General features: G+C 35.5%; 1 long non-coding RNA gene across 1 annotated transcript in view; it reads right to left on the bottom strand.

Annotated features, from left to right (window-relative positions):
- The window catches only part of LOC147829365 (uncharacterized), a 51,179-nt gene that overhangs the window by 2,053 nt on the left and 29,224 nt on the right, over positions 1–19,902 (bottom strand). Inside the window, exon 3 of the long non-coding RNA XR_015449084.1 lies at positions 33–108. This is a non-coding gene — a long non-coding RNA (uncharacterized LOC147829365). The remainder of the gene's footprint in view (positions 1–32; positions 109–19,902) is intronic.

Below are 19,902 nucleotides of genomic sequence, written 5' to 3'. Positions count from 1 at the left end.
AAGATAATCCAGAGACTCATAAATATGCTTACAAATAGGGCCAGGGATGTAGTTCAGTAGCACCATGTCTGCCTGGCAAACACAAGGTTCTGAGTTTAATTCCCAGTACTGGAAAAAAAAAAAAAGGAAATATGTTTGCAAAAACAGGCAGGGGAATGGGGAAAAAACAAGAACCAAAACACATCATGTAAAGGTAAACTAAACTAAAATGTACCAATAAACTTAATGGAAAAAACTAAAATTAATCATACTACTATTAACAAAAAAAATCTGATAAAGGATTGTTATCCAAAGTATACAAAGAACTCTTAAACTTAATATATGCATAAAGGCAGGAGATATAAGGGAAATCACTGTATCTACTTCTCAATTTTGATGTGAACCTAAAATTTCTCTGGAAAATAAAATCTGATAAAAAGAGAAACTCATAATGAACTACACAAATACTTCTTCATCTAGCTTTATTAACTTGGCATTGTTTCTGAGATTTAGCCACATTGATACTTGTTGCTATAATTCATTTATCTTCATTGTGTAATAGTTCATTCATTGTGTAATAGTTCACTATACAAAAGCATTGTAACTTATTTATACAGTCTAATTTTGATACCAAAATGAGCATTCTTATATATCTATGCTTGTATATCTTCAGGAGTTTCTTTAGGTCAGGGAGATTGGACTTGCTTAGGGTATAGGCATCTCCAACTTTGTCAGATATAGCATTTATCTCCAAAGATGGGTCTCACTTGTACATTCTTGTCAGTGGGTGAGACATCCAGATGCTACAAATTCTTACCAAAACTTAAAAAACTGAAAATTTTCAATCATTTTTCCAATATAAATAGATATACATCATATTCTATTTTAATTTATACTTCAGTTAGAAGTAGGATTGGATATTTCTGCTTATATGCTTTATTGACCATTAAGATTTAACTTTTGGCCCAGGAGCACTGAGGAGGTGAGCCTCTTGGGTGCCAGCACCTCCCTCCCCCACTGTGCTGAGCCATTACCTGGATCCACACCACAGAGTTGCAGAGGTCATAATGGACATTGTTCTGTGCTTGAGAAGATAGAGTAGAAGTGAACAATATAAAGAGGGCCTCTCTGAGGCCCCTTGATGAAAATTAAAGCCCACCAGAAAAGTGAAGAAAGTCTCTGCAATAAAGGCATACCAGACCACCTTAGTTGGGGGAGCAGCAGTATGGACCAGAGTAGCGTGGCTGCAAGCAAATCCCAGCCAGGACTCTGCCCCAACCCCAGAGGCTTCAGTACACTGGTCCAAGCCAAGGGCTTGCCTGGGAAAGAGCTGCACAGGCACACAAGCAACAGCCAGAGGTTCCCCCCAATACCATCAGTAAGTGTGCAAGACCCTAGACAGAAGCTTGCTCACACAACAGGAACTGGGGTGCACAGCCCCCAGCTAAAGACCCTCCCAGACAACAGGTACATAGGGGCCCTAGCCAGTGGCACACCTAGCTATCATCCCAAGTGTGCTCAGGCCCCAGCCAGAAGTCCACCCAGACAATAGGTCAGCTTAGGGATCCAAACGGCCACCTTTCTGAACCCAGGAATTAGTGTACTGGTGAGCAGCAGAGAAAAGGCAGCTCTGTGGCTTGATGAGAACTGAAGACCACTGGGTGAGCAAAAAGTTGCCTCAACAAAGGCACAGCCTGCTGCATCTGTTGAAATGAGAGGACACATAAACAAGTCTCAAACCCAGACTTCCAGATCACCTAAGGCAACCCCAAAGGGAAATGAGATGGAACATTCTGATGCGCAACCACCTGGATTTGCTGAACTGGCAACCAAAGAGGATGTGGAAAAAATGAAATCAGAAATAATTTCTCAGATAACAGCAGAGATTGTGCCCATAGTGCAAGACATGATTAATAAATCTAGAGAGGACACAGATTAAAAAAAATAGAGGAGCTGAGGGACCTAATGGAATCCCAGCATAGGAAGCAAATGGAATCCATAAAACTGATGCAAACAGATTTCCAGGAGATTAAAAACTCCATTGAAAGTCTACACAGCAGAATGAGCCAATGTGAGGTCAGAATTTCAAATACAGAAGAAAAGATTGCAATTAGTGACCAGGAAAAGAAAAATTGCTTTAAAATAGTAAGGGACCATGAGAAATCAATCCAGCAGCTGCTAGACAATGCAAAGAAGAATAACATAAGAGTGATTGGAGTCAATGAAGAAACAGGAGAGAGTGCAGACAACATAAAAAAATATGTTCACAGAAGTGATGGCAGAAAACTTCCCAAGCAGAGGAAAAGAATTTGACATACAGATAAGTGAGGCATATAGGATTCCAACTAGCCTTGATTGAAAAAAATCTACACATAGCCATATAATATTTAAGATTCCAGAAACCCAACAGAAGAACAAAATTCTACAAGCAATTAGAGAAAAGAAACAAATCACCTACAAAGGAAAGCCCATCAGAATCACAGCAGATTTCTCAACACAAACCTTCAAGGGCAGAACAGTTTGGAGTGCCATATTTCAAGCCCAAAAGGAAAACAGCCTCCAACCTAGATGGATGTACCCTACAAAACTATCTTTCAAAATTGATGGAGAAATAAGATACTTTCATGACAAAGACCACCTTAGGAACTTCATGAATACCAAACCAGCACTCCAAAAAATTTTAGACAATATCCTAGGAAAAGACAACAAGGATCACAACTCCAGGAAGCTCAGCAGAATGAATCCACTGGGCATGAGAAGAAATTAAATGCAAAGGGGGAGAATACAACAAAAAGAAAAAGTCATGACAATGATAAGTCAATATGTATCAATTATAACTATCAATGTGAATGGTCTAAATTCACCAATCAAAATAAACAGACTGACAGAATGGGTCAAGAACAAGATCCAACAATACGCTATATACAAGAAATACACTAAATTCAAAAAGAAACTCATAGAGTGAAAGTTAAATGGTGAAAAACTATAGTCCACATGACAGGAGCACAAAAAAGCAGGAGTAGCTATCCTCTTTGCAGATCAAGTGGATTTCAAATCAAAATCTGAAACACCTCTGGTCCCAAGAATTTCAGATAAGGGACAGTCAACCTGTATGTACAAATCTATTGTGAACATGTGTTTTCATTTCTCTTAAGTGAAAACTTAAGAGCAGAACTGTTGGTTCTTAACAGTAATACAAGACATTTCTATATTGTTTTCCAAAATGGTTTTATCATTTTACGTTCACATTAGCAGTATTAGAAAGTTCTAACTGATTCAGTTAAGCTGACATTTGTTTTTTTAAAACTTTCAGCTTAATCTCCCTAATGAGTGTATAATATTATCTTGTTATTGTACTGATTAGTATTTTTCTGATTCTAGTGTTGAAACCTTTCCTTGTGCTGTACTGGCTATTTATCATCTTCTTGGGTCTACTTTTTAATTGGGTTGTCTATTAATGAGCTGTAAGTGTTCTTTATATATTTTGGTCATAGGTTGTATGTATTATAAACATGTTCTGGTTAAGGACTACTTTTCATTTTCTTAATGATGTCTTTTCAAGTTCTAAATTTTTATGGAAGCTCATTTATCAATTTTTTTCTTTTATACATCATGATTTTTGTATCCTAGGAAATTCTAGCCTACCCTAAATTCATGAACATTTTCCCTTATAATTTCTCCTTAAAGTTTTATAATTTTAGTCTTTCATATTTAGGTTCATAGACCCATTCCAGTTATTTTTATGTATGGAAATAAAGGGTTGAAGTTAATTTTTTACATACAGATAATAGGTGTTCTAGTACCAGTTGCTGAAAACATTATCTTTCCTCTGCTCTTGAGTTGAGTTTATGTTCTATAAAATGTTAATGTTAAATAATCTTTCAAAAATCCGTGGACCATGTATGTGTGGTTTTATTTCTAGATTCTCTGTTTTATTCCATTTTTCTATATGTCTTTCCTTACGCCACCATTGCCTTGATTACTGTAGCTTTAGAAGAAGTCTTAAAATTAGGTAATAAAAGTCTTTCAACACTGTTTTTTTTTCTTTTTACTTTTCTAGGTCATTTCTACTCCTACATAACTTTTAAACTTCAATATCCAATTCATTTATAGCAAGTATACATAGATCTGAATTTTTATATATACCTTGTGTTTTTTAATCCTGATAAATTCAAATACAAGTTCTAGGGGCTCCTAGAGATTTCTTAGTATTTTCTCTGCAGATGATCATTTCATCTGCATATAAAGATTTTACTCCTACCTTTCCTATCCTATGGTATTTGTTTATTTTTATTGGCAGACTCTTTTGGTTTGGGCCTATGTTTCAAATTTAATGGACAGATGAAAAGTAGGCATATCTGCCCTTTTTCCCCACCTTACAGAGAAAGCATTGTATCTTTTCCATTCATATAAGGTGTTTTTGCTGGAAGTATGGAGTACATGTCTTTTGTCTGTTGAGAAGGTTCTGTTCTACTTCTAGTCTCCTGATAGCTTTTATCATGAACAGCTGTGGAATTTAGTCCAATAATTGTTCTGCAACTAGTGACAGGATCATATGGCTTTTTTCTTTCCTCTGTTAAAATGATGACTTATGGGGGTGGATCTTCCAATGCTGAAGCAACACTGCCATCCCTATAATAAAATCACTTACTACATACTGCCAGATCTGACTTCTAATAGTTTGTTTTGTTAAACAAATTTTTATCTATGTTCATGCTTTTTTCTTCTATTATCTTTATCCAGTTTTAGTATTAGCTCAATGTTGATTTCCTAAAATAAGGGGAGATGTGTTACTTCTTTTTTCTGCTTGAAATGTTTGATATAATTTACTAGTTTAAATGTAGATGAGTGTGTTGTTGTCATATAGGTAGGTTTTCAAGCTAGGAATCTACTTTCTTTAGTAGGTGCTATTCAAATTTTATATTTCTTCCAGAGTCAGTTTCATTAATTTGTCTTCCAAAGTACTTCTTAGAAGGTGTCAAATTTATTTCAAAAACAATTTTTGTAATATACTTTCTATATCCTTTTAAATTCTGTAAAATCTGTGGTAATGTCCTCTAAATCTTGATTTTGTAATTTTTAAAAAATGTATAATTGACATTGTGTAATAGGAAGAAAAGGTCTAGAGAAATAGGGGAAGTGGGAGGAGTAGGGGAAAGGAAAGAAAGGAAAAGAAAAAATATGAGAAAAGGAAAAAAGTGGAAATAAAGTCTTTGTAGATAGGCCAGAGTGGAGGGGGTGAAGGGAGGGCAGGGGAGTGGGGAAAAAAATAAGAACCAAAATGCGTCATGTAAAGGTACAAGTTCCCAATGATGAATGTAACTATTTTATACCTAAAATGTACTAATAAACTTAATGGAACAAAAAGATTTAACTTTTGTGAATTGCCTGTATGTAGACTAATTTATGACTGTCTTGTTTTGTAGTATTCATATACTATGAATATAAATATATATATATTTTTTGGTACTGGTGATTGAACTCTGGTCCTTGCGCTTGCGCAGCAGGTGGCGAAACCATTGAGGTAAATCCCGGGCTCTTAATATAAATAATTTTTATGTTTGTCAATATCTTCTCTCAGTCTGGTGTATATTTCCTCCTTCCTTTAGCACTTTTCACATGCAGCTTCAATATTTTTCTTTGTTCTGTCAGCAAACTATAATATGACCTAAGGAGGTGTTTTTCTGTTCACAACTAGTTGGTTTTTAAGTGCCTCCTGTACATGAATGTCCATATTTCCCCCTAGATTTAGGGATCTTTCTGTCTGTTGTGACTTCCCTAAATAGTTTCTCCCTCTCTCTCTCATTTTCTCTCTCTCTCTTATCCAGGGTCTTGGGCATATTGAGTACATGCTCTACCACCAAGTGACATCCTCAGCCCCGGGGAATACCTTTTTATTTATGAGTTACATACAAGTTTTTAATTTGTCAAATTTTTTTTACATTTTATGATTTTTTTTTTTGTACCAGGGACCAAACTCAGGACCTTGCACTTGCAAGGCAGGTGGTGGAAGCACTGAGCTAAATCCCTGGCCCACATTTTATGATTTTTTAGAAAAATAATTTTAAACTTTTCCCAAATCAAAGTTTTAAAAGTTTTCCTAAATTGTCTTAGATATTTTTGTATTTTTCGGTATGATGTAAAATAAGAATAACTTTTTCCATATGGATGATAAAATATTTGATGAGTTTGTATTGAAAAGTCCATTTTTCTTACTGATATCTAGCAATAATTTAATAAAGTTTCCATATAACTGATAATCTATTTCTGGGATTTCTATTGTGTTCTTTTGATCTCTCTATATGTACTTGTAATATAATCTCAAGGAATAATCACTATAGTTATTTAACGAAAATGCTGTATGGATAGAGGATTTTCCCAATTATTATGTTTTGGAAAAATATCATATTCAAGTATATTGATGATTATGGATAAATTGAAATGAACTTAGTTGTTATGGTTTGTTTCTAGATGTCCCCCCAAAGCCTCAGGCAGCCATAGGTGCAGCTTTTTCAGAGGTGGTTTGATCTAGAGTGTGTGATTGATTCATGGTGCAATGCTAGGATTAGGGGTGCTAGGATTACTTAATCAGTCCACTGGTTGGATTGGCACCACCCTAATGCTGGTGGACTAGATATAATATAAGGAACAGAAAGAGGCTTGTCTTGCCCCTTGCATGCTTTGCTACTTTTGCCCACCATGAACTGTTTCTCCTCTGCAATGCTCCTCTGCCATGTCACCCTGCCTTGGAGCCAGCCAATTTTGGACTGAAGCCTCTACAAACTGTGAGCTAAACAAAGCTTCCTCTTTTAACTCAAGTATTGAGTATTTTGTCTCAGCAATGAGAGAAAAGTAACTAAGACAGTATTATATGAATGATAACTAGCATATCCTTATTCCTCCCAGTTCTATTGCTTTTATACCATGAAGAAGAAATCAGATGCTCAGCTGCAGGATCTCTTCCTTTAAATTCAAACTTTACAAAGAGTATTTAGCATGCTTGAAGGTCACTGCTGATGAACAGCCTGGAATCAAGCTATTAATATTCACACAACATGCCTGTGCTAAGTGACATGATTGTAAAATACTCTAGGAGCCCACACTGTAGTGCTTTCTGGTAGTGTTAAGTATTTCCAATAAAATCCCATTAAAACAGGGAGATTACTATCATTGCTAACAACTTTGTATATTTCATCTCACTATAATTTTATGAGATAATGAATCCAATGTATATAAACCTCTTTATCTTTGAGAATTGATTATATTTCCTCCATTTAATTTTTTCCTTTTTTGCTAGTTACTTTGAAGTTTTACACTCATTGCCAGATAATTTGACATTAAGATATTTTCAAATTATTTCACTATCAACTTCAGCTTCTCCTAGGGAAAGATGAAACTTTAAGAACATATTTGACTTTACCCTCTCTCTGAATTTGTTGACATAATCTGTAATTGTACATCAAGATTATTATTTTAATGCATCTTCTTTAGAAACTATTTCTAAACATGAACCCATATTTATAACTCTAAAAATTTATTTTATATTTATTGTCTTCTTTTTCCTAAAGTTCTTTATTCTGATTTGGATGGCTTATGTTCTTGAATGAAAGTTTGAAGATAATATTACACAATCACAGTCTTTGCAATTCATAGTTGCAGGAAGTTCATGGATTCCCATTTAATGTATTCACCTGAAGGTCCGGATAAGTTTGAGATTCTTCCCACAGTTACTGCCCTACTTCTATTTGTCTTCTAGTCATCTTTATATTTTCTTCTAATTGAAATGATTTTTAGTGGGAATGGCATGTTCAAAAATAAATTCACTTTTCCCTCTGGCTCATTACCCCTCTGCCTATAAACAGTGACAGGTTTATGCTTTCCTTTACTTTGTGGGCTAATTGTATTTCCTGCACAATTTACTTAAAATATCACATTTCTGGTAGAACTCTTCCTTTAGAGGTATAGAAAGATTTCCATCACACTGGGTAATAATTTCAGTGTGAAATTGAGAACAAGAGGGTTTAAGATTTGGCTCTGGGATGAAAAATTTATTCTGGAATTCTTCATTTCATTTATAGTGACAGCAGTACTGCCTTTTCACATTTCCAAATAAAATCCATAGGTATATGAATACTTATGGGGTCAGAGTTTCTGTATATTCTGGAACTATCTTAAGTGCCTCCAGCATATGAGTAAAACTATTTTCAAACTAGGTTGTGAGTGTCAGAACTAGAATAGACCTAGAACTAGGATAGCATTGGTGTATACTAAATATTTGTTGAATAAATAATGCATGTGTTCCAACTAAATAGATGCAGAGGGTTAAAGTATCCTAGAATTTCCTACATTGAGAAAATACCAGGTCAGGGGAAATACCTCAATTCATCTTGTTCTTTTGTTGACAGTTATCTGACTAAATTTCTAATAGTTTTCTTAATTTCATAATGATTCTAAATCCAACATTTGCAGTGTACTTTCTTTAATTGTAATATCAATATTAGTTTATATTTATTTGGTACAATAGTCCTAAATAAGTACAGGTGACTTGAAGTAAGAATTAATATGAACTCCTCATCATTGAAATATTTTTAAACACCTAGGAAGTGTTTTTCATGGCCACATTTAAGGAGAAATGTTTGAAAAGTTCTGAAGGTCTCTAGAAAGCATTAATATTCAATATATAGCATGAAAGTCTCTGGGCATATACATTGTCTTTCAAATTAGAGCTTTTTAGGTAGTACAAAGTTCTCTTTCAAATATAGTACCATTGCATCTAATTGAAGACTATTGTAGAATACAATGATCTAACCAGTATTTGTGTAATTAGTTCTAAATGCATCTTCTTGTTTATGGGAGAGATTCAAAAGGAAAAGGGAAAAGCTTTAGCTATGGTATTAAAATGATGATCAGCTGAATATTTTTGTTCTGAATCTAATTGTTTCAGGTTCTCAGAGATTACATGAATATTGTTCTTTTCTCCTAAGTAGCTTAGAAGGAACTGAATGAAAAGTACAGAAAAGAAAATGACGTTGGGGATTACATGTAGCACTAAAACATCTGGAATTGAGAAGACTTTCCTACAGTAACATAGTATTTTATCTTTTAAGTATATGTTAGTTTGGTGTCCCTTAGCGCTGGATCTCAGTGAAATGTATTCTAGAAGGTAGTGCCCCTCAGGCAGTCATCTTTTTAACAAATGCAACAGTGATGTGATTGCAAAATGGGAAACATTTGGTTCTGCCCTGGCAAGTTTGCGGATGTTTTATCAGCATATTCACCAATTTATTTTTCCTCTCCTCTTTATCATAAATCTTATTTACCACAGATTTTAAATAACAAGAGCTATTAGTCATCAAAAGGGATGAATACCTAAGGTGTTTTGGCACTGCACTGGGGTACAGGTCCAAGCTTCAATCTTGATGACCACTGCAGAGCTGCCCTTACAGGTACCCTGAGAAAGAATCCAAGTATGGATATACCTTACTATTTCCTATGGATATGACCCAAAATCCCTCCTGGCCTCTTACATTACTTTGTCATGTCAAGGTGAATTTGGATGTCTCTTTTTACTCTTTCATGCTAACATCTAGATTTATGCAGGTAAAAAGGGCCTGTTTCTTTTTTTTTTCATTATTAAATCCAAATGTCAAATTTATTAGCATATTATTTATATCTTTATATATATCAATGTTTTATTATATAACAAAATATACAGCACAGTTGAATTTTACTTACAGAGAATACCTGCAATCCTAGTCCATCATTAGCATTTTACTGAGCTTGCTTTTTAATCCAAGAATCAATCTATCTATCCCTTCTACCACCCACCAATTTTTTAAAAGATGCATTGCAAAGAAAATCACAGACATTGATAGTCTTCTCCCTAAATATTTTAGCATGGACATCATCAACTATACAGTATTTCAATATATATTTAATTTTTTTCCTTTAGAGATAAAATTTACATAAAGTCAACCGCACAAAGTTTATATGTGTACATATGGAGCATACCAAATGCATACACTTGCGTAGTCTGTACTCCATGGAGGTTAGAATGTTATCATCACTTCAGAAAATTACATTTGATTCTTTTTTGGGACATACTGGTTTTCTGGTGAAAATCTCCATGCTTTCATCTAATTAACCCCTTTTTATTTTTGGAGGGGAATGGATTTATTTGGCTTACAGTTCCTAGAGGTTTTAGTCCATAACTGGCTGGCTCCAAGGCAGGGATGGCGAACAGGCATTGCAGAGGAGAAAAAACATGGCACACATAAGGGAGCAAAGGCAACAAGAGAGATTAACAGCATCTTTCTGCCCCTTTTATCTTATTCAGGCTACCAGGATTAGGGCAGTGCCAAACTAATCACTTGAACCTAGTGTTTAGTAATCACAGGCCCTTAACCCCAGCACTACACATTCCAGATTCAACTACCTCTGAAAAAGAAAGTCCCACCTCATCCGCCTGGGGCTTTGGGGGGACATCTAGACACAAACCATAACAGAAAAGGGCATGTTTCTATTTCCCTTTTGTCAAAAGTCTTATAAGAGAAAGGAAGAGACATAGAGATAGAAAGAGATAAGAAAAAGAAAAAAGAAGAGAGAGAGAGATCCTTAACAAACATAATTGTTCTGAACCTCATTTTCCCCTTTTCTGGCATCCAAAATGTGATGAAAGACACCTCCAGGCCCAATTTACCAGAGTGACCAGCTTGCAAGGAAAACGAGAAAGGTAATAGAAAAAACACTGTACATGGGTGAATTCCAAGAGCAATAGAGTTCTACAAGAAATCGTTTCCTCTGGGACCTTTCTACTAAATCTTCATGGCCTCCTGCAGTGGTTCAGGTACCTGTCATGAAGGTGACAACCTTGATGACTTTTCCCCCCAAGGCTTATTCCTGAGCTTCAACTCCTGGGGAGGAAGGTAGAGGAAGGGAGAGCAAAAGTCATTGGAGAGGTTCAGTGTTACTCAGACACTATCTCAGTGGCCCAAGTTGCATAATGCAGAACAAATACTCAGTATTACATACCTGTAATTTTATCTTAAATACTTACATTCTTTAAATACATAGAGTATGATGTATGCATGTACTTTAATATATACCCTCAGAGCAGAAAAGTTTCTTTAACCTAAATTTAAAACCTAAATTTAATTATTCTCTGAAGAATAATATTTACTTGGGAAAAGAAGAGCATTGCTGCCGGAGATTTAGCTCAGTGGTACTCTGCCTGCCTGCCTCACAAATGCAAGGCCCTGAGTTCAATCCCCGGTACCACAAAAAAACCCCAAAACAAAACAAAAAAGAAGAGCATTGCAATTGGGAATATGCATGCCATAATAAACTATGGGAATATTTAAGGAGGTTGAATCAAAGGGAAGTTTCTAAAGAAAAAACTGAGGAATATTACCTCAGATATTTTGAAACAATGGTCCTTGACCACAATGATTGATAACATGAGGGGCTTCTGTCAGTCTGAGGTTTAACAGACAGATGCCAGACAGATGTACTTGCAGAAGTACTTTTTGTGTAAGGTTGTAGGGGTATTTTTGCAATGTTGTAGTCTGAAAGTCTTTTGTGATAGTTACTCTCAGACAATAGTGTGTAAGAATGCTTCTTTTGTAATCTTTCCATTTTGTTTAATTTTTTTGGTTAGAATCGGCAGAAGGGATTTCATTTTAATTCTGATGAATTTCATATTTCTTTCTCATTTATTATATCAGCAGTTCTTTAGTATTTTAAAAACCCTGTTCAGGGATCCAGACCCACTGGTTTTAAGTACTTCAGATGTTCTGTGAACCGACTAGAGAATTCATTAGCTTGCAGGAGAAAAGTTAGAAATACTTTTACAGTGCTGAATTGAGTCAAGTTAAACACATGCGGATTGGCTAGAAATACAGAACAGGCACCTCTAGAAAGAGACTTAAAAATGTGAAGAAGCCAAAAACCCACCACCTTTTGAAAGGTGCTCTACTTCTAGGACCCAAACGTATTTCATCCCCACAACTAAACAGGTGATTCCATTGCCTGTCCTGCCCAGAAAGCTGATAGTACTCACTGGTAAAGGACCATTACATCTACCTTGGAACACCTTTTTCTTTTTTAATCCACCATACTTGTCTGATGCCTGAAAACCAGTGAGCTGGACTGCACAAACAGATCGCAGTAACCTGCATTGTCTGTACAGTCACTTTTCTGACTGCTGGTCAATGATATTTGTTTAAGTGACAGAATTTGGTCTAACATTTACTTGTATAGATAATATGACAATCTGGTCACTAGGTTGCAAGGAAATATGGGTCTCATTTCTCTCTGTCATTGGTAGAGTCTTCTGCAATTTACCAAAAGGACCAGGCAACTGTGAAGCTCAAGCTGACTTTAAGCCACTCTTCAATACTAAGACTATTGATTAAATAAGGCTCAGTGTAGTGAAAGCTATCTGAAGATCATGAAATTTTACCCAAGTCATTACCAATCTCTAGATGAACTTGTTACTTTTAAACATGACTTTGATTGGAAGTTCAGTGAATTTATATCTGAGAGTGTTCTATCTCTTAATGTAGGGGAAGTAAAAATACATCATCAATGTTATAGGAGTTTCATTGTAATAAACAAGAAAATTAGGAAAATGACTTTCTTTGTCTTAGAAATAATATTTTTTTCATTTTAAAATAACTGAAGACATGGGTGTGTTTTAGAAACCCTAGGTTTCTCAAGCACAGAGGAGGAGGCTTCTGGGCTGCCATACCTCTGATTCCAGCACAGAGGAGGAGACTGCTGGGCTGCTGTAGCACTGCTCCCAGAACAGAGAAGGAGGCTTCTGGGCTGACGTACCACCACTCCCAGTGCAGAGGAGGAGAGCCATGTGGCCACTGGCAGCACTCCCCCATTGAAATGAGAAGACATGTAAACAAGTCTCAAAACTAGACTTCCAGATAACCTACAGCAACCCCAAAGGGAAAGGAGATGGAACTTTTGATACTTAATGACCTGGACTCCCTGAACTGGCAAAAAAAGAGGATCTGGAAAAAATGAAAGCAGAAGTAATTTCTCAGGTAACAGCAGAGATTGTGCTCATAGTGCAAGACATGATGAATAAATCTAGAGATGATCTGAGAAACATGATGGAATCTCAACATAGGAAACAAATGGAATCCATAAAACAGATACAAACAGATTTCCAGGAGATTAAAAACTCCATTGAAAGTCTGCACAGCAGAATGAGCCAATGCGAGGACAGAATTTCAGATATAGAAGATAAGATTGCAATTAGTGACCAGGAAAAGAAAAATTGCTTTAAATAGTAAGAGATCATGAGAAATCAATCCAGCAGCTGCTAGACAATGCAAAGAAGAATAACATATTGGAGTCAATGAAGAAACAGGAGAGAGTGCAGATGATATAAAAAAAACTTTTCACAGAAGTGATGGCAGAAAATTTCCCAAGCAGGGGAAAAGAACTTGTCATACAGATAAGTGAGGCATATAGGACTCCTACTAGCCTTGATCAAAAAAAAAAATCTATACATAGGCATATAATAGTTAAGATTCCAAAACCCAACAGAAGAACAAAATTCTGCACCGTGTTAGAGAAAAGAAACAAATCACATACAAAGGAAAACCCATCAGAATCACAGCAGACGTCTCAAGACAAACCCTTAAGGCAAGAAGAGCTTGGAGTGACGTACTTCAACCACAAAAGAAAAACAGTCTCCAACCCAGATGGTTGTACCTGAAAAACTATCTTTCAAAATTGATGGAGAAATAAGATACTTTTATGACAAAGACCACCTTAGGAACCTCATGAATATCAAACCAGCACTCCAAAAAATTTTAGACAATATCCTTGGAAAAGACAATGATCACAACCCCAGGAAGAACAGCAGAATGAATCTGTTGGGTGCAACAAGAAATTAAAGGCAAAACGGGAGAATCCAACAACAAGAAAAAGTCATGACAATGATAAGTCAATATGTATCAGTTATAACCATCAATGTTAATTGTCTCAATTCACCAATAAAAAGAAATAGACTGACAGAATGGGTCAAGAAGCAAGATCCAACAATATGCTGCATAGAAGAAACACACTTAATTTGAAAAGAAACTCATAGACTGAAAGTTAAAGGGTGGAAAACAATAGTCCATGTGACAGGAATGCAAAAAAAAGCAGGAGTAGCTATCCTCTTTGCAGATCAAGTGGATTTCAAATCAAAATCTGAAACACCTTTGGTCCCAAGAATTTCAGATAAGGGATAGTCAACTTGTATGTACAAATCCATTGTGAACATATGTTTTCATTTCTCCTAAGTAAAAACTTAAGAACAGAACTGTTGGTTCTTAATAGTAATACAAGAAATTTCTATATTGTTTTCCAAAATGGTTTTATCATTTTACGTTCACATTAGCAGTATTAGAAAGTTCTAACTGGTTCACACTTAAGCTGATATTTGTTTTTTTAAAACTTTCAACTTAATCTCCCTAATGAGTGTAAAATACAGTCTTGTATTTTGTACTAATTAGTATTTTCTGATTCTAGTGTTGCACACTTTTCCTTGTGGTGTACTAGCTATTTATCATCTTCTTGTGTCTAATTTTTAATTGGGTTGTCTATTAATGAGCTGAAGAGTTCTTTATATATTCTGGTCATAGGTTATATGTATTATAAATATGTTCTGGTTAAGGACTACTTTTCATTTCCTTAATGATGTCTTTTAAAGTTCTAAATTTTAATAGAATCTCATTTATCAATTTTTTTCTTTTATACATCATGATTTTTGTATCCTAGGAAATTCTAGCCTACCCTAAATTTACGAACATTTTCCCTTGTAATTTCTTCTTAAAGTTTTATAGTTTTAGCCTTTCATATATAGGTTCATAGATCCTTTCAAGTTATTTTTATGTATGGAAATAAAGGGTTGAGGTTAATTTTTTACATACGGATACCAGGTGTTCTAGTACCATTTGCTGAAAACACTATCTTTTCCTCTGCTCTTGAGTCTATGTTCTATAAAATGTTAATGTTAAATAATCTTTCAAAACTCAGTGCACCATATATATGTAGTTCTGTTTCTAGATTCTCTGTTTTATTCCAATAATCTGTACGTCTTTCCTTACACCAACACTGCCTTGATTACTGTAGCTTTAGAGTTAGTCTTAAAATTAGGTTACGAATGTCTTCTAACACTGTTTTTATGTCTTTTTACTTTTCTAGGTCCTTTGTTCTCCTACATAGCTTTCAAATTTCAATATCCAATTCTTCATTTACAGCAAGTATACATAGACCTGAATTTTTATATATACCTGTGTTTCCTAATCCTGCTAAATTCAGATATAAGTTCTAGGGGCTCCTAGAGATTTATTAGTATTTTTCTCTGTAGATGATCATTTCATCTACATATAAGGATTTTACTTCTACCTTGCCAGTCCTATGCTAATTGTTTCTTTTTTTTGCCAGGCTATTTTGGTTTGGGACTATGCTTCAAAGTTTAATGGACAGATGAAAAGTACGCATATCTGCCCTTGTTCCCTACCTTAGGTAGAAAGCATTGTATCTTTTCCATTCATGTAAGGCATTTTTGCTGACATATGGAGTACATGTCTTATCCATTGAGAAGGTTCTGTTCTATTTCTAGTCTCCTGATAGCTTTTACCATGAACAGCTGTAGTATTTAGTCCAATACTTTTTCTGCAACTACTGACAGGATCATATGGCTTTTTCCTTTCTTCTGTTAAAATGATGACTTATGGGAGTGGATCTTCCAATGCTGAACCAACATTGCCATCCCTATAATAAAACCACTTTCTACCTACTGCCAGATCTGAGTTCTAATAGTTTGTTTCATTAAACAAATTTTTATCTATGTTCTTGCTTTTTTCTTCTATTATCTTTATCCAGTTTTAGTGTTGGCACAATGTTGATTTCCTAAAATGAGGGGAGAAGTGTTGCTTTTTTTTTCCTGCTTTAAATGTTTGACATAATTCATCAGTTAAAATGTAGATGATCCTGTTTTTGTCATATGGGTAGGTTTTTCAAGCTAGGAATATACTTTCTTTAGTAGGTGCTATTCAAATTTTATAGTTCCTCTAGAGTCAGTTTCACTAATTTGTCTTCTAAGGTACTTTTTAGAAGCTGTCAAATTTATTTCAAAAATGATTTTTTTTGTATTAAATTCTTTTATTGGTACATTGTAGGTATACAACACAATTACATTTCTCACTGGGAATTGTACCTTTATATAATGCATCTTGCTTCTTATTTTTTCCCCATTCCTAGCCCTCCCTTCACGCCCTCCATCCTTCCCTATTTACAAAGACTTTATTTCCATTTTTTCCATTTCTCATCATTTTTCCTTTCCCTTCTTTCCTTTCCCCTACCCCTCCCACTACCCCTACCACTTTGGACCTTTTCTTCCTATTTTACATTATCGATTATTCATTCTAATCATTGGTACATTTTATGTATACAATATAATGACATTCATCATTGGAAATTTGCACCTTTACATAGTCTCACTTGGTTCTTATTTTTCACCCTTGCCTAGCCCTCCTTTCAACCCCTCCAGTCCTCTCTATTTACAAAGATTTTGTTCCTATTTTTCCATTTTCTTATATTAATCCCATTCCCTTCTATCCTTTCCCCTAGCCCTCCCACTTCCTTCTCCTTTGCCCCTTTTCTTCCTATTTCACATTACCTATTATACATTTAGTCCTTATTTACACTTTCAGTTTCTCACACCAGAGAAACTATTTGGTATTTACACATCTGTGTCCTATTTATTTCACTTAAGAGTATTGCCTCAATGTGCATCCACTTAGCTATAAATGTCTCTAATTTCTCATTTTTTATGGCTGAATAGTACTCCATTTTATAAAAAAACCACATTTTCTTTATCCAGTCTCCAGTTGATGGGCATTTGGGCTGTTTCCAAGTTTTAGCTAATACAAACTGTGCTGCTACGAACATGGGTGCACATATATCACTGTGGTATGATTCTTTTAATTCTTTGGGGAAGATCTCCAGCAGTGGAATAGCGGGGTCAAATGAGACTTCCAGTCCTAGTTCTTTGAGGTATCTCCATACTGATTTCCACAGTGGTTGCACCAGTCTACACTCCCACCAGGAGTGGAGCAGTGTTCCTTTTTCCCCACAGCCCCGCCAGCATTTGTTATTGGTTGATTTCATGAGAGCAGCCATTCTTTCTGGAGTGAAGTGGAATCTCAGCGTTGTTTTCATTTGCATCTCTTGAATGACCAGTGATATTGAACGTTTTTTCATGTATTTATTTGCTATTTCTACTTATTTGTCTGAGAAATGTCTGTTCATTTCAGATGCCCATATTTAGATTGGGTCTTTAAATTTGGGAGGTCTGATCTTTTTAAGTTCTTTATAGATTTGAGATAGTAGACCTTTGTCTGAGGAAGAGCAGGTGAAGATTTTTTTCCCACATTGTGGATTGTCTCTTCACACTGCTGGTGGTTTCGCTTGCTGTGCAGAAGCTTTTTAATAAGAAGAGATCCCACTTGTTGATTGTTTGTGCTAGTTCACGGGCAACTGAGGTTTTGTTCATAAAATCTTTTCCTACACCAATGTCTTCAAGGGTTCTACCTAACCTCTGTTCCAACTGGTTCAGAGTTTCTATTTTAATATTTAGATCTTTAATCCATTTTGATTTTAGTTTAGTGCATGGTGAGAGATACAGGTCTAGTTTTAATCTTTGGCAAGTTGAAGCCCAATTTTTCTAGCACCATGTATTAAAGAGGCTATCTTTCCTCCAGTGAGGGTGTTTGGCTCCTTTGTCGAAGATGAGATGGCTGAGTGTGTCTGGCATTGTTTCTGCATCTTCTAATCTGTTCCACTGGTCCTCAAGTCTGTTTCTTTGCCTGTACCATGCTGTTTTTATCACAGTAGCTTTGTAGTAGAGTTGCAGGTTGGAGATTGTTATACCGTCCTCCCATGTCTCTGTTACCTAGAATTGCTTTTGCTATTCTGGGTCTCTTCTTATTCCAAATGAATTTTTGGATTGTTTTCTCAAGGTCTATGAAGTATGCTGCTGGGATCTCAATTGGAATTGCATTAAATCTATATAGCAGTTTTGGAAGTATGGCCATTTTCACTCTATTAATCCTTCCTACCTAGGAGCAGGGGATATCTTTCCATTTTCTGATATCATCTTCAATCTGTCTTTTCAGAGGGCCATAGTTTTCAGAGAAGAGGTCTTTGATTTCTTTCGTTAGGATGATTCCTAGGTATTTCAGTTTTTGGATGCTATTGTGAGAGGAATTATTTGCCCTATTTCTCTCTCAGTGAGTCTGTCATTCATGTAGAGGAAAGCTATAGATTTTTGTGTGGACCTTGTAACCAGCTACTTGACTGAATTTGGTTATTAAGTCTAGAAGACTTTTGGTGGAGTTCTTGGGGTCTTCTGTATAGAGTATCATGTCATCTGCAAATAATGACAATTTGACTTCTTCATTACCTATCTTTATTCTTTTTATTTCTTTCTCTTGTCTAATTGCTGTGGCTAATGTTTCCAGAACTATATTGAACAAGAGTGGTGATAGTGGACATCCTTGTCTTGTTCCTGATTTGAGTGTGAAGGATTTCAGTTTTTGACCATTTAGTATGATATTGGCTGTTGGTTTTTCATAGATGGCTTCTATCAGTTTGAGGTAGAGACCATCTATTCCAATTTTGTGTAGGGTTTTTATCATAAATGCATGTTGGATTTTGTCAAATGATTTTTCTGCACCTATAGAGATAATCATATGGTTTATTTCCTTGGCTCTATTGATATAGTGTATTACATTGATTGATTTTCTTATATTGAACCATCCCTGCATCCCTGGGATGAATCCCACTTGATCAGGGGGTATGATCTTCTTGATGATCTTCTACATTCTGTTTGCCAGTATCTTATTAAGGATTTTTGCTTCTATGTTCATTAGTGAGATTGGCCTATAGTTCTCTTTTTCAGTTGGGTCTTTCTCTGCTTTGGGGATCAAGGTGATGCTTGCTTTCAGGAATGAATTTGGGAGTATTGCTTCCCTTTCAATTTCACTGAAGAGTTTAAACAGTAGTGGCAGTAGTTCCTCTCTGAATGTCTTGTAGAATTCAGCAGTGAAGCCATCAGGGCCCAAGCTTTTCTTAGTTGATAAGTTTTTAATTACATTTTCAATTTCATTGGTTGATATTGGGTTGTTCAGAATTTTTAGGTCTTCTTCATTCAACTTTGGTAATTCATATGTATCTAGAAATCTGTCCATTTCTTCTGTGTTGTCCATCTTATTGGCGTATAGGTTCTGGAAGTAGGTATTGATGATCCTCTGGATTTCTGCTGGGTCTGTTGTCATTTCACCCTTTTCATTCCTAATTGCATGGATTTGGGCCTTTTCTTTCCTTCTTCTGACAAGGTTGACTAAAGGTTTGTCAATTTTGTTGATTCTTTTGAAGAACCAACTCTTGGCTTCATTGATTTTTTGTATCATTCTCTTAGCCTCCATTGCATTGATTTCTCCTCTGATCTTTATAATTTCATCCCTTGTATGAGCTCTGGGGTTGTCCTGCTGTTCTTTTTCTAGAAGCTTGAGGTTCAGCATCAGGTTGTTTAATTGGGCTCACTCTGTTTTCCTAATATGCATATTCACTGCTATGAATTTCCCTCATAAGACTGCTTTCATTGTGTCCCATAGATTCCGATATGTTGTATTGTCATTGTCATTTAATTGAAGGAACTGTCGATTTCTTCTTTAATTTCCTCTGTGACCCATTGATTATCCAGAAGTGTGTTGTTCAATTTCCACATGTTTATGAAGTTTTTTGAGTTTCTTTTGCTATGGATCTCCAATTTCATTGCACTATCGTCTGATAATGTACAGGGGATAACTTCAATTCTTTGCACTTACTTAAACATGTTCTATGTGTGAG

The sequence above is a fragment of the Heterocephalus glaber genome, unplaced genomic scaffold (assembly GCF_053883595.1).
Source record: "Heterocephalus glaber isolate CG9 unplaced genomic scaffold, H.glaber_assembly_v1.0 deba00000621, whole genome shotgun sequence".
Lineage (NCBI taxonomy): Eukaryota > Metazoa > Chordata > Mammalia > Rodentia > Bathyergidae > Heterocephalus > Heterocephalus glaber.
This window is presented reverse-complemented; position numbering and strand designations above follow the sequence as displayed.